This window comes from Danio rerio, chromosome 12 (genome assembly GCF_052040795.2).
Source record: "Danio rerio strain M-AB ecotype USA chromosome 12, GRCz13ab, whole genome shotgun sequence".
In the NCBI taxonomy this organism is placed as follows: Eukaryota; Metazoa; Chordata; class Actinopteri; order Cypriniformes; family Danionidae; genus Danio; species Danio rerio.
The window spans coordinates 40,188,150-40,202,017 of record NC_141032.1 but is presented as its reverse complement, the minus strand read 5'-3'; the positions used below and the strand labels follow the sequence as shown (position 1 = coordinate 40,202,017).

The following is a 13,868-nucleotide window of genomic DNA, read 5'->3' as shown; positions in this document are numbered from 1 at the left end:
AAGTAAGTGGTTTGGTGTCACTCTCGGGTCACAGTCTCCCTCTCTCTCTTTCTCTCGCTGTGCATTCATCCTTCTCAGCCATTGATCATCCTGCCCTCTGCTTCTCATTTCTTCTTCTCTTTTTTTTTGCACACTTCCACTGAAAACTAACGTCACACGTTTCTTCCAGACCTCATATATATAGGTCGTTCGACAGCCTTGAACACCATTGATGGTTTCCCAGCATGCGTTCATGAGTTTCAGGGCTTAGACAATCATGGTTCTATTTTTTTCCTCGTCCACCTCATATGAGATTCATCAATTTGCATTTGCATTACAATAAAAAGGTTATTGGAAGCAATTTAAAGCTCATAATTTTAAACCTTTTGGATCTAACAACAAATATTTGTCACATTTATCGATGGCCGGTGACTTCCAAAGTACCGGTATATAATCCCGAAAATCATATTCTGATAATAGCGCAAACAGGTTTTCATTTTGGGAGGCACTCTCCGTTTAAAGGACACAGCATTGACATTCTGGTTTGCATTGTGAGTAATGGTTCTCTGTAGTCCTCTTGTTGTTGTCCATCTTGCTCCATCTCTGTCAGCCGTAGTGTTTCTTCAGGCTGACAGGTGTGCAGGGCGTCTCATTTGCCTTGAATCTGAGTCCCACAACATCTGTTTCTCTGCAGTGGCGTCACTGTCATGTTTTTACTGCCGTCGCCTTCAGCAGAAAGTGCTGCTTTGAATTTATTCTCTTCACGCACTGAAAGAACACCTGAGGCTAGCAGCTCGTTAAGCTGGTGGATCATTTATTAGTATTATTGTTATTTATATTACATTTTGTTTATCCAGTTCTAATTTAAGGCGTTTATTTGTTTTTGAAAAACAAGAGATTTAAAGTGCCATTAAAATTAGTTTTAAAAACTATAAATGTATATTATTGATCATTCATTCATTTTCTTGAATTTTCGGCGTAGTCCCTTTATTAATCAGGGGTTGCCACAGCGAAATGAACCACCAACTTATCCAGCATATGTTTTACGCAGTGGCTGCCCTTCTAGTCACAATAATATTATATTACCATTAGTATTAAAATATATCAAGTTGTAATACAAATTGCTTATTTATTTATTTATTTATTTATTTATTTATTTATTTATTTATTTATTTATTTATTTATTTATTTATTTATTTATTTATCAATAAAGAGAGATAAAAATATCACTGTTATGCTATTTTAAATTAATTTAACAATATGTTTTATCAGTATTGCTGTCATTATTGTTTTTATTATTTTTGTTAATATTATTAGAATAAATAATTGTTATTGTTGGGCTGTATGAACATTTTAGTAGTTGATGTCACGTTGCTCAAAGAGATGATGAATTTCCCTTTCATAGTCTGAGTTTAGACATTTATTGAACATCTGTTCGAGCCTGGATACGTTCAGACAGGGTTTTGCTGTTAAAATGGGCAGGAAAAAAATGCTGGCAAAAGAGTCTGGGAAATGAGACAGACTTTTTTCGTCCAAAGTAGTGTGTATGTATGTGTGAGTACATCTGTGTTAGCACAACTTTGAACAGGACCTTGCGTGTAACCCAAAATCCAAAGACGCAAACCTCTTTAAGTTTTTCAAAGATCTCCAAGTCGTCTAGTCGCTCGCCTGATAGAAACCATTTTGTCCTTTGTCACAAAGCAAAACGCAGAAGCTGCAAGAATAATGCATCTGAAAAATCCATTAGGACTTCATCTGCATCAGAAAGGCTCCGCGAACGGAAAAGCAATGGGTCATTGAAAGGCAGAGTCCCGCTGCTTGTCTGGCTTTCACATTCATTGCGAATGTTCGTGTTCGAGTTTTTTTGTGCGTTCATGTGAGTCTTTATCTGTGTGTCACACCTCATGCCTGTTCAGGAAGTATTGAGACTTTTGTTCAGTTAATTGTTAGTTACTTGGCTTTGCTTCAGGTGGAGCAGCCACCTCGCTTTATGACTGCAGCTACTAGAAGCCATATTTTGTGCCAAATTTGACATTTTTCACATTCACTAATTCAGAAACTTGAAGAATGGCACATTTATCTTTAGCTTTGTTTGCCATTGTGTTTGCCCTTGAATGGAATATGGAATGATGAATACACATTGTTGTGTGATTCTGTCAGTAAAAAAAGGAAAAAAAAATGGTTTGATGGTTTGGTTGGAAGGATGGTTTGGTTGGTTGGTTGGTTGGTTGGTTGGTTGTTTGGTTGGTCGGTTGGTTTGGTTGGATGGTTGGTTGGTTTGATGGTAAGGTGAATGGTTGGTTGCTTAGGTGGTTGGTTGGTTGGATGATTTGGTTGGATGAATGGTTGGTTCAGTCAGTCGGTCGGTCGGTTGAATGGTTTGTTGGTTGGTTGGTTGTTTTGATAGGCTGGATGGTTGGTTGCTTGGATGGTTGGTTGGTTTGATAGATGGTTGATTGGTTGGTTTAATGATTGGTTGGTTGGTTGGTTTAATGGTTGGTTGGTTGGTTGGATTGTTGGTTGGTTTGTTGGTTGGTTGGTTTGTTGGTTGGTTGGTTGGTTGGTTGGTTGGTTGGTTGGTTGGTTGGTTGGATGGATGGATAGTTTGGTTGGACGGATGGCTGGTTGGTTTGATAATAGGCTTGATAGGTTTGTGCTTGGTTGGTTGGTTGATGGATGAATAGTTGGTTGGTTTTATGGTTGGTTAGTTGGTTGGTTGGTTGGTTGGTTGGTTGGTTGGTTGGTTGGTTGGTTGGTTGGTTGGTTAGTTGGTTGGTGGGTTGGTTGGTTGGTTGGTTGGTTGGTTGGTTGGTTGGTTGGTTGGTTGGTTGGTTGGTTGGTTGGTTAGTTGGTTGGTTGGTTGGTGGGTTAGTTGGTTGGTTGGTTGGTTGGTTGGTTGGTTGGTTGGTTAGTTGGTTGGTTGTTTGGATTTGGTTTGATGGTTGACTGATTGATTTGGTTGGATGTATGGTTGGTTTGTTGGTGGTTTAATGGTTGGCTGGATGGTTGGTTGCTTGGTTGGGTGGGTGGGTTTTCGGATGATTAAGAGGTTGATTGGACACAATTAGTTATTTATTTGGCTTAGAAAATTGTTTCCGTAAGCAAACGTATGCAGTGTCATGTATTTATTCATTTAATTTAATTAATTATTTGTTTATTTGTTTATTTATTTGTAATAATAATAATACTAATAATAATAATAATAATAATAATAGTTGTTATTATTATTATTATTATTATTATTATTATTATTATTATTATTATTATTATCATCATTATTATTTTACATGCCATTGAACAGTTAGGTATGTATTTGTCTTAGAAACTGTATGTTCTCTTAATCTCCTCTTTCTGACTCTAACTCCTGCACAAGTAACTCCACAGAAATGCCCTTTTTGCCCTTTAGTACAGAGCAAACACCTCCAGCAGGCTGCTGATGCTCTGCTGCTGTTATTTGCATCCTGCAGTATTATGCACTTCTACACCTTTGGCTACATGCTGTCTGAATTCATAATGCAACGTGTGTTTGTGTTTTTCTGCGTGTCTTTAATGGCACAGGGGTGAGGTGAGGGATCGCCATGACCTTCAGCCGTGCCGGTTCGAAAATATGTGTACATGCAGGACTCAATATGACAGGACACAAGTCTGATTTTTATCGGTCCTCCCTCTAATCTGCCACTGAAGGTCAGAGATCTTCAAACCAGCGTTTAATTCCACTTGCGTAATCTTAATAGCTGACACGGCCGTGAACTCGCTACATTTGTTATTCATTATGGCTCATCACAGTCGAGTCCTTGACTTTACTCATTGGCCTGTTGTGTCGTGATGCTGGAAACGGCCTTACGTCATCTGGAGAAAGAGCTGATCGATTGCACTACATGATGCAAGCAGAGCTGTTTTTTGCTATGTCATTAGATGCTTGTTTCGAAGTTTATCATTCAGGCTATCATGAGACAGAGAGATCATCAGTAAAAGCAGAATGTTCTTATGTCGTATGTGGCCTAACGCTGCTGTGATCGCGCAGAGCTCTTTGGAGATTCGTTTTGGTGGCATGTTACTTTTTAGGTCGCCGGTCTCACAGTAAAAAAATAGTAATCCCTGTGTATTTGTCTGGCTGGTGGGAAAACTCAGGGGATGTTCACACTGATATGCAATTGCATTATGTCTGTGTTGTTGTTGTAGTTGTTATTTCATTTTTGTTTTAAATGCATTATGTCTGTGTTGTTTTTGTTTTCATTTTATTTATTTATTTTTTTTAGGTTTTTTGTCTAAAATAAAAACATATTATATTATATTATATTATATTATATTATATTATATTATATTATATTATATTATAGTATAGCTGAAATAAAAATAACATCTCACAATAAACAAAATAAAAAATAAAAAAACAAAATAAAAATCTCATACTTGACCCATATGTTATTTGCTTAAATTCTACTTTACAGAAGATTGCTATAGTTTAGTTGGTTTACTGTGAAATAATTAATATGCAATTTCCCTGATTAGTGGCCGATCACTCTGATTTTCTGTTCTGAAAACTGAGGCACACCGCACTGCCTTTTTGTTGACAAGAAAAAGTGAATTGCGGTACACTTTTTATGTCGCTAGGCAATGACTGAATCAGCTGCGTATTGTGTGTGAGTCTTGCTGTTGATATTGTTGTAATTTTAATATTTGATAATATTGTGATATTCAAGATTTGTGAAGTCTTACAGCTCCGCATAACTCAAACAGTATAGCCTTCAAAAGTCTTCAGTAAACTTCAAAGGTCTCCATAGTCGTCTTGAAAACACAAACACTGCTGTCACCTCAACGAAAACCCCGCCTCTGCTTTGAAAATACGCGACTAACATACAGTAACATGCTTTTTCTGCTCAGAGTTGAAAGCACACAGAGAGCAATGTCAAAAATGAGGCGCAGCTGGCGGTTAAAACACGAGGCGCACAGGGCGCATAAGCAGCAGTCAAAAACGCTCTTGGCCTTTTAAAAGATGCGCCTCTCAACACAAAAAGTGCGTTCGGTGTGATCAGCCTCTTAACCCAGATAGATTGAACTTAATCTGGATACTAGTATCTTGCAAAATAACTAAATTATTATGTACCGCCATCATCGCAGAAACAAAAGAAATTAAAAGTTGTTAAAATTTTGTCATTAAAAATGCTTATTATGTTTTAAAATTTGTTTAAAATAATCTCTTCTCACTCAAAATAAATATTTTGTTGCTTGTTCAAACCACTTATTTATTATCAGCTGAAACAACACAATTCTTGAGATTTTTTGGGGGACAACTTAATTGTTTTATGTTCAACAACTTAAATTTGTTAAGTTAACTTAATCGATTTGTGTTTGGACAACAGGATGCATTTTTACAGTGCAGCATTTGAAAGATATTTAAAAATGAAGAAAATTTCATAGGAGGGCTAATAGTATTGCCTTCAATTGTATATGCATAACTGTTAATAAAAATCTAAATCCATTAAAACATTTTTCTATGGACTATAAAATATAATGCATTATTATATTCCATTAAAGTGACACACTGTGCCTTACAGAGCTTTTCTTTGGGAGTGATCAGTACAATAAAAACATGTAAACTAGTGTTGAGAGCCACATGTATGGTTATTTTATGGTGAATCCTTCTACCGCACATTGGATTTCCTCTAGAATGTTTCACTTCTGAGCAGATGCATATTTATTGATTTTTCTTTGCACAGATGTTTTTTTCGCTCCCTAATATTGCAGCCAAGTCATGCGTGACAATTTGTAGTTGTTGGAAAACTCCCTACCGCAGGAACAAAGCTATCTCATACTCGCAGACTCATTCTTCTCCAAATCACGGCCACCTTAAAATCAAGAAGACCACAGGGAAAGATGAGAAGAAAAAGTTCTGCAAGTTTTCCAGCTTTTTAATTGTTTTCTCTGCTCCCGAGAGCTGCGTTTCCCCTAAAGCAGCTGTTCGGCTGTCATTTGTGTCATTTTCATTAACTCCTCTTTGGGTTTTTTGAAGACACGAATAGCTCTGAAGAGACCCCTGGATTGGGATATAAGATCTCACAGGCAAACTGTTAAACAAACACAGTTTACTTTGTGTTTTTAAATGCGTCATTTATAGTTACTCGGCTGTTCTGCACTGTGATGTCAATGTATAATGCACAGGAAAGGGATGAATTTAAATTATAGTCTCTTAAAGCCAGATCTAAATAGTCTTGGTATTATTTGACTTTAAAAAAAGTGAGTAAACTTGTACGTTTTAAAGTTGGTAAACATTTAACTTTTAAAACCAGTTCATTGACTTTACCCTGAAAAAAAAGTGAGTAAAATATGTCACTTTTAAAGTAATTAGTTTTCCTTTAAAAAGTGAGTAAACTTGCAACTTTTAAAGTGTTTAGTTGATTTTACTTTGAAAAGTGAGTAAACCTGTAACTTTTAAAACAATTAATTGACTTTACTTAAAAAAATTAGTAAACTTGTAAGTTTTAAAGTGATTAGTTGACTTTAAAAAAGTTAGTAACTCTAGCTTTTGAATCAATTAATTAAGGGGAAAAAGTGAGTAAACATGTAACTGTTAAAGTGATTAGTTGACTTTACTTTAAAAAGTGAGTAAACCTCTAACTTTTAAAGTGATTCACTGACTACATTTAAAAAGGTGAGCAAATAGATCACTTTTAATGTGAACAGTTGACTTTACTTTAAAAAGTGAGTTAACCTCTAACTTTTAAAGTGATTCACTGACTTTATATTTTAAAAAGGTGAGCAAATATGTCACTTAGTGTGAACAGTTGACTTTACTTTAAAAAAAGTAAGTAAACCTCTAACTTTTTAAGCAAATGACTTTAAAAAAGTGAGTAAACGTAACTTTGAAAGCAATTGATTTACTTTAAACAAGTGAGTAAACGTGTAACTTTGAATGGAATTAGTTGACTACTTAAAGAAGTGAGTAAACCTGTAACTTTCAAAGCAAATGACGTGAATGAACATGTAACTTTTAAAGCAATTCATTTACATTACTTTTAAACTTTTAAGGTGATTAGTTGAATGTACACAGAAAAAAAAAATCAAAGATGATTCCTTGGATTTACTGATTTTTTTTTAGTTTAAGTGGTTGTAAACAATTTATTTGGGTTGCATTTAAACAAACAAATTAAGTGGAACTCCATTAAACTTAATTTGTTTGTTTAAATTCAACACAAATAAATTGTTTGCAACAGTTCTGCATGCAACACTTTTTTCATACTTTGTAAAGTGAGTAAACCTCTAACTTTTAAAGCGATTAATTGCCTTTACTTTTAAAAAAGTATGCAAACTTGGCTTAAGGTTAAAGTATCAAGTAAACAATTTTTTTTACGCAATTAATTACTTTACTTTTTAAAAAAGTGAGTAAACCTCTAACTTTTAAAATAATTAATTGACTTTTCATTTAAAAAGTAAACTTGTCATTTTTAAAGCAATTAGTTGACCTAATTGTTTAAGTAAACATACTTTAAAGTGAATAATAGGCTTTATTTTTTTTAAAAGTATGTAAATTTCTGGGCAGCGCAGTAGGTAGTGCAGTTGCCTCACAGCAAGAAGGTCGCTAGTTCGAGCCTCGGCTGGGTCACTTGGCGCTTTTGTGTGGAGTTTGCATCTTGTCCCTGCATTCGCAGGGGTTTCCTCCAGGTGCTCCAGATTAATAAAAAGGACTAAGCCGAAAAGAAAATGAATGAATAAACGAATGAAAGTTTCTAGCTTTTAAAGTGATCACTTAACTTAAAAAATAAGTAATCTTTTAAAGAGATGAATTGACTTTTAAAAAGTGAGTAAAATTATATCTTTTAAATAGACTTTTTAAAAGTGAGTAAACATAACTTTTAAAGTGATTTGACCTTTTTAAAATGTGAGTAAACCCATTGCCTTAAAAAGTTTAATTAAATGAACTGTGCATAATTATAATAATTAAGTTAAGTCAACTTAACAGATCCAAGTTACAATGAGTTTAATCACTTTTAAAAGTTCAAGTGCATCCATAATTTTTGGTTTTGCTCCAGAATTTTTTTTCGGTGTGTCCCGATTTCAAATAAAACTGTCATAGTAGCACATTTAGTACACTTAATAGTACATTTATACATGGATTGGTACCAACTTCTCTAACAATATTTGAAAGCTGCATGCTACTTTTTAAATATACTATTTTCTTATTAATATATTTTTTAAATAGTAAAGTTAAAATCGATGACAGATTGAGAGAATTTTACTGATTTTTCATTTTCATAAAGCTGACCTTTAGTTCTCCTCAGGCAGGTGGTTTTGCTTATACAGTACACACACTTTCTAAACAAATCTGTTTCGGACAGCTTGCAGCAGAGCTTTTATCAGGTTGTTCTGATTATTGTTTACAAATCGGCGTCAATGATTCATCCCTAAAGCTGTTTTTTGAAGAACATAAAGCTGCCTCTAATTGCTGATTTACCTTCTTATGAAATCTGCATGCTCCTCATAAGTGTGCTATGCTGTGTGTGCCGTTTTCATGTCTGCATGTGAAAGTGCGATTCTCTCATTCATTATCACCAGGTCTATTCTCAGAACCTGTTTGTCTTCAAACACACACACACACACACACACACACGCACACACGCACACGTTTAGCTGGTCTTAAAGTGTTTGCATGTCCTGTGTTGCCAGATGTAGCAATAGATGTGAGAAACTGATGTAAACACACAGCATGCACACATTCCCTATGTTTCGCTAGGTAACCTGTGTCCCCAATAAGTTGTAATATCTTATTCATTCATTCATTCATTCATTTTCTTGTCGGCTTAGTCCCTTTATTAATCCGGGGTCGCCACAGCGGAATGAACCGCCAACTTATCCAGCAAGTTTTTTACGCAGTGGATGCCCTTCCAGCCGCAACCCATCTCTGGGAATGTAATATCTTAATTGAATTTAATTTAATGCTATATATGTTTATTTAATTTTATACATGTGTGTTCTCTATTTATGTACTGTAGTAGTAAGTAAAGTTAAAAAGGCTATTTTAAAACAATTTATTTTTAATGTAAATATAAGTTTAATAATATTGAAAGTATTATATTATTAAATATTATATATTGAAATAATATTAAATGATACTTGTATTATTTAATTTGTATTGCTGTATATTTTATTATGTTTATTTTCGTTTGTAAAGTATATTTATATAAACTATATGATATATAGATAATTAATTATATTTATAAAATATATAATTATATCATAACATATATACATTTACAATTAAAATTATTTTATGTAAATGTAATTTCATTTTATTATTGTTATCAATATTATTCTAACAATAATACTAATAATGTATAATAATAGCCATAATACCAATACTTATTATATATGTTATACGTAACATATTAATATTAATATTTTGATTGACCATGTATTCATATTTCATGTGCTATTTATTATAATTATTTATTAGCATATATAATTATTTAAAAAGTGAATATTATAAAATTTTATATAAAAAGTTAATAATTGTAATTGTAATTAAAATGTAATTATATGTTATGTGATATTTATTATAATTATTTATTAGCATTAATCATTCATTCATTCATTTTCTTGTTGGCTTAGTCCCTTTATAAATCTGAGGTCGAATTAACACAGCAGAATTAACTGCCAACTTATCCAGCACCTTTTTATGCAGCGGATGCCCTTCCAGCCGCAACCCATCTCTGGGAAACTATATAAAATATGATTAATAATAATTCTTATTATATACCTTATATGTAATAATATATAATTATTATTAATATTTTATTTGGCCGTGTAATTATTTTATGTACTATTGATTATAATTATTTATTAGCATATAGTTATTTAAAAAGTAAATATTATAAAATATAATATAAAAGTTAATAATTTTAAATAGTAATAATACTTATTATATATGTTATGCATAATAATATGGAATTATTATTATTATTATTAAAATTTTATTTGTAATTATATGTTATGTGCTATTTATTATTATTATTATTTATTAGCATGTAGAGTTATAGATGATTCAGATTTTGTTATTGCTATTGTATTATTATTTTGGATATTTTATACTTTTTAATAATTCTACACATTTCTAGAATAATGATATTACTTATTTCTTTTTTAAATTAATTAATAAATTTTCTACGACATAATGAACCTGAACACATTTCTATTTCAGTTATTCTTAACCCTGTCCTACAGAGGGCAGCACACAAAAAACAACTACAAAACTATGACGAATCTCTTTCCTCTCACAGTCTATCCCTCACAACTTTACCTCATTTGCAAAGTTCTCTGGTGGAAATTAAGATGTCAAATTCAAAAAACCCAGATAGTTTTCCGACCGTGTCTGCGCATCTCGGGGAGACCACGCATTTCTGAAAGTGTGAAACAGAATGATGGGGTCATTGGAGCTGTCAATCACGTGTGCGATGATGGACTGACTGGCCGAGAGAGCTGTCAATCAACACGCAGTCCGCTAATGACATCGTCACTCAGGTGGAGAGAGGGCGCGGAGGGGGCGGGGCCAAGCAGGAGATCGACAGGCCAGTTAATGGAGGTGTCAGAAAAATTGGCCTCTTTGATAGAGCAGCTGCTACTGGAGAAAAGAGACACAGAGACCGAGACAGACAGTGTAAGATGAATATATTCACACACAAATGCATACGCTTTCTGTACTTTTTGTTTTTCTCTTCATTTCTTCAGTTTTTAAAGTAGCCTATTTCTGTTAGTCATACATAGTAGCTGTTGGTATTGTAGCACGATCGCCTCAAAACGAGAAGGTCGCTGGTCGAGCCCCGGCTGGGTCAGTTTGCATGTTCTCCCCGTGTTGATGTGGATTTCCTCCAGGTGCTCCGGTTTCCCCCACAGTCCAAAGACATGTGGTACACGTGAATAAGCTAAATTGGCCATATTGTAGGCCTATGTGTGTAAATGCAAGGGTATATGGGTGTTTCCCAGTTATGGGCTGTGGCAGGAAGGCCATCTGTTGGGTAAAACGTATGCTGGATAAGGTGGCGGTTCATTCCGCTGTGGCGACCCCAGGTTTATAAAGAGACTAAGCCAAAAAGAAAATTATTTAGATAAAATTTAAAATATGATGAGCCATGCTGTATTATTATTATTATTATTATTATTATTATTATTATTATTTTAATCTGTTAGTTTTAATGTCATTATATTTATTGATCTAATGAGATGTTATTTATTAGCATGCAGAGTTATAATATATATAGAATATAAAAATGATAATTGAGAATATGATGAGCCATGCTTTTGTCAATGTTCAAAAATTAAATAAAATGAAAAATAATTGAAAATTAAATTGATAAAAAAAACTGGTAATGAATAATTGAAAATTTAATTAGAAAACAAATATTTCTCAGTCTAAATTTCAAAATCTATTTGATATAAAAACACGGACTTTATTATTATTATTATTATTATTATTATTATTATTATTATCTAATTTTTTATTAACGAATTCATAAACCATTGTTATAGCAGCAAAGTTCATTGATTATTACATCGGAATAAAAGTACAGATAAGAAGACAGTTCTTAGCCATATAGACCTAGAAAATAGCAGCTTTTACATTTTAAAAAAGAAAGTATTATCTTTAATTTATTTTATTTTTAACATGTGTATTCTCCGTTTATGTACCATAGTAGGAAGTGAATTTAAAAAATCTATTATAAAACATTTTAATTTATTTTTAATCTAAATGTAAATCTGAGCATGTTTTTTGTAATCCATATTGAAAATATGTTTTAATTTTTACTGAATGTTTTATTTTGTTGTTGGATATAAATTATATAATGTGTTATTATTAATTATATTTGTAAATGAATAAAATGAATATTGTATAAAATGAATATACAATTAAAACTGGTTTTAATTATGTAGACGTTTTAGCATTTTTAAACAAAAATATATATTTTATCTAAATTTCACAAACTATTTTATATGAAAACACTGAGTTATTATAAAGTATTATTATTATTTTTTCAAATAATTGAAATATTTTTTTTTTTTTTTACCAATTCATGAACCATTGTTACAGCAGCAGTTCCCAGCCATATTGGATTTGAAAATAGCAGCTTTTACCATCAGTCTTAGTACATACTGACGACTCTAGCTTTAAATAGGAAAACTATAGAACTTCATGATCATTTTTAAAGGAGATGCTAATGGTCTAATCTGATTCAATCATCTATGCTAAGCTAAGCTAAAAGTGGTGACCAGGAGATCAGCTGAATGTATTAAAAGAGATCGCACTTTTATGATTTTATTTTCATTCTTTTATAACCTGTTTTAACACATTTTAATCAGTTTTATTCATGTTTTTAAAATATTGTATTCCTTTATTCTTGTTTATGTGAAGCACTTTGAATTACCATTATCTATAAAATGTGCCACGTACTGTAAACAAACCTGCCTTGCCTGCCTAAAAAATGGTAAAACTCAGCTATTTAACTGTAGGGAAGTTGTAAAATTAGCCTTTACTTTTAAATTGAGTGTTCCTTTAAGAAAGTGCATGCTCTGCACTAGTGCTGCAACAGGTCTTCATCGAGTTCTACCTGTTACTCCCTGTCTGATGGTGGTTGGTCCTGTTGAGTTTACAAGGGTATTGGCAGCTGGTGAGCTATTGAGCAAGAGGTTGGCGTATGGTGGACTAAAGCTCATGTGAGAGCAGAAGTGAATCTGATCTCTGATCTCCGCTCAGATACCTGAGGCTACAGTCGCAGCTCGGCATGTTCAGGCCATGCTGGCTTGGACTGCACAGTGTGTTTGCTCTGGATTGGCTTTGGCATGGTAGGGCTCATGCTGGCCTCATTAGTACACTGTAATGCTGTCTTGCTGACGGTCAATAAGTCTTCTGATATGAGCCAAAATCAGCAGGCGATCGTTTCTCTTAGTCCTTGCGCTTTCTGTTCAGTACACGAACCACACGCAGCGTAATGGGAAACGCTTTCTTCATTAGAAGCTCATTAAGGGCGAATTAAGGATTAGTCTGGCCTTGCTACTCAAAATCTTTACTATTTCTTTTCCAAAATCCACAAGAACCCCCGGCCTGCACAAACTCAGTGCTGCTAATGGCAAAGAAATAACTATTAGCTGTATTTATTTAGGAAGTAAATTAAGTGTTTTAAGGAGTTACGGAGTGAATGTTATCGAGGAATAAGGCTTGAAAAAGTGAAAGCTTATTATGAAATATTTATACAAAATAATTTATTTTTTATCAGACATATTTATAAAAACTGTCTGCTTGTTTTTTTTTAAATAATTTTTATTATTTAACTGCTTTATTTATGCTCTTAATAATTGATGCTTAATTTCATTCATTCGTTTTATTTTCAGCTTAGTCCCTTTATTAATCAGGGGTTGCCACAGAGGAATGAACCGCTATCTTATCCAGCATATGTTTTACGCAGCGGATGCCCTTCCAGCTGCAACCCAACTCTGGGAAACACCCATTCACTTTCATTCACACATATACACTATGGCCAGTTTAGCTTATTCAATTCACCTGTACCACATGTGTTTGGACTGGGGGGATAACCAGAGTACCTGGAGTGCTACCCATTGCTTTACCATGACGCACGTTTATTTATTCATTTACTTTATTTATTTATTTATTTATTTATTTATTTATTTATTTATTTATTAAACCACTTTTACAGCATATATTAATAATTAAGTTAAAATATTTACAAGATGTTTAATAAATGTTTATGTTTAGGTTATAATGTATTTGTTTATTTATTCCATATTTTAGTTAAAAAAATATTTGTGTATTGTTTTACATTATTTTACATAAGAAAACGTAATTTTTTTTATTATTTGGGTAATTTTAACTATTTTTTTTATTT

General features: G+C 32.9%; 1 protein-coding gene across 10 annotated transcripts in view; it reads left to right on the top strand.

Moving 5' to 3' along the window:
• The window catches only part of sdk2b (sidekick cell adhesion molecule 2b), a 628,575-nt gene that overhangs the window by 402,388 nt on the left and 212,319 nt on the right, over window positions 1-13,868 (top strand). The window contains exon 1 of one of the 10 annotated variants that reach the window (XM_087276684.1): window positions 10,293-10,630. The exons of 8 other annotated variants lie outside the window; for them this stretch is intronic. The gene's annotated coding sequence lies outside the window, so the exon portion shown is untranslated. Of the gene's footprint in view, window positions 1-10,292; window positions 10,631-13,868 lie in introns of those variants that run through there. One more of the 10 variants, XM_087276685.1, reaches the window with a different exon arrangement.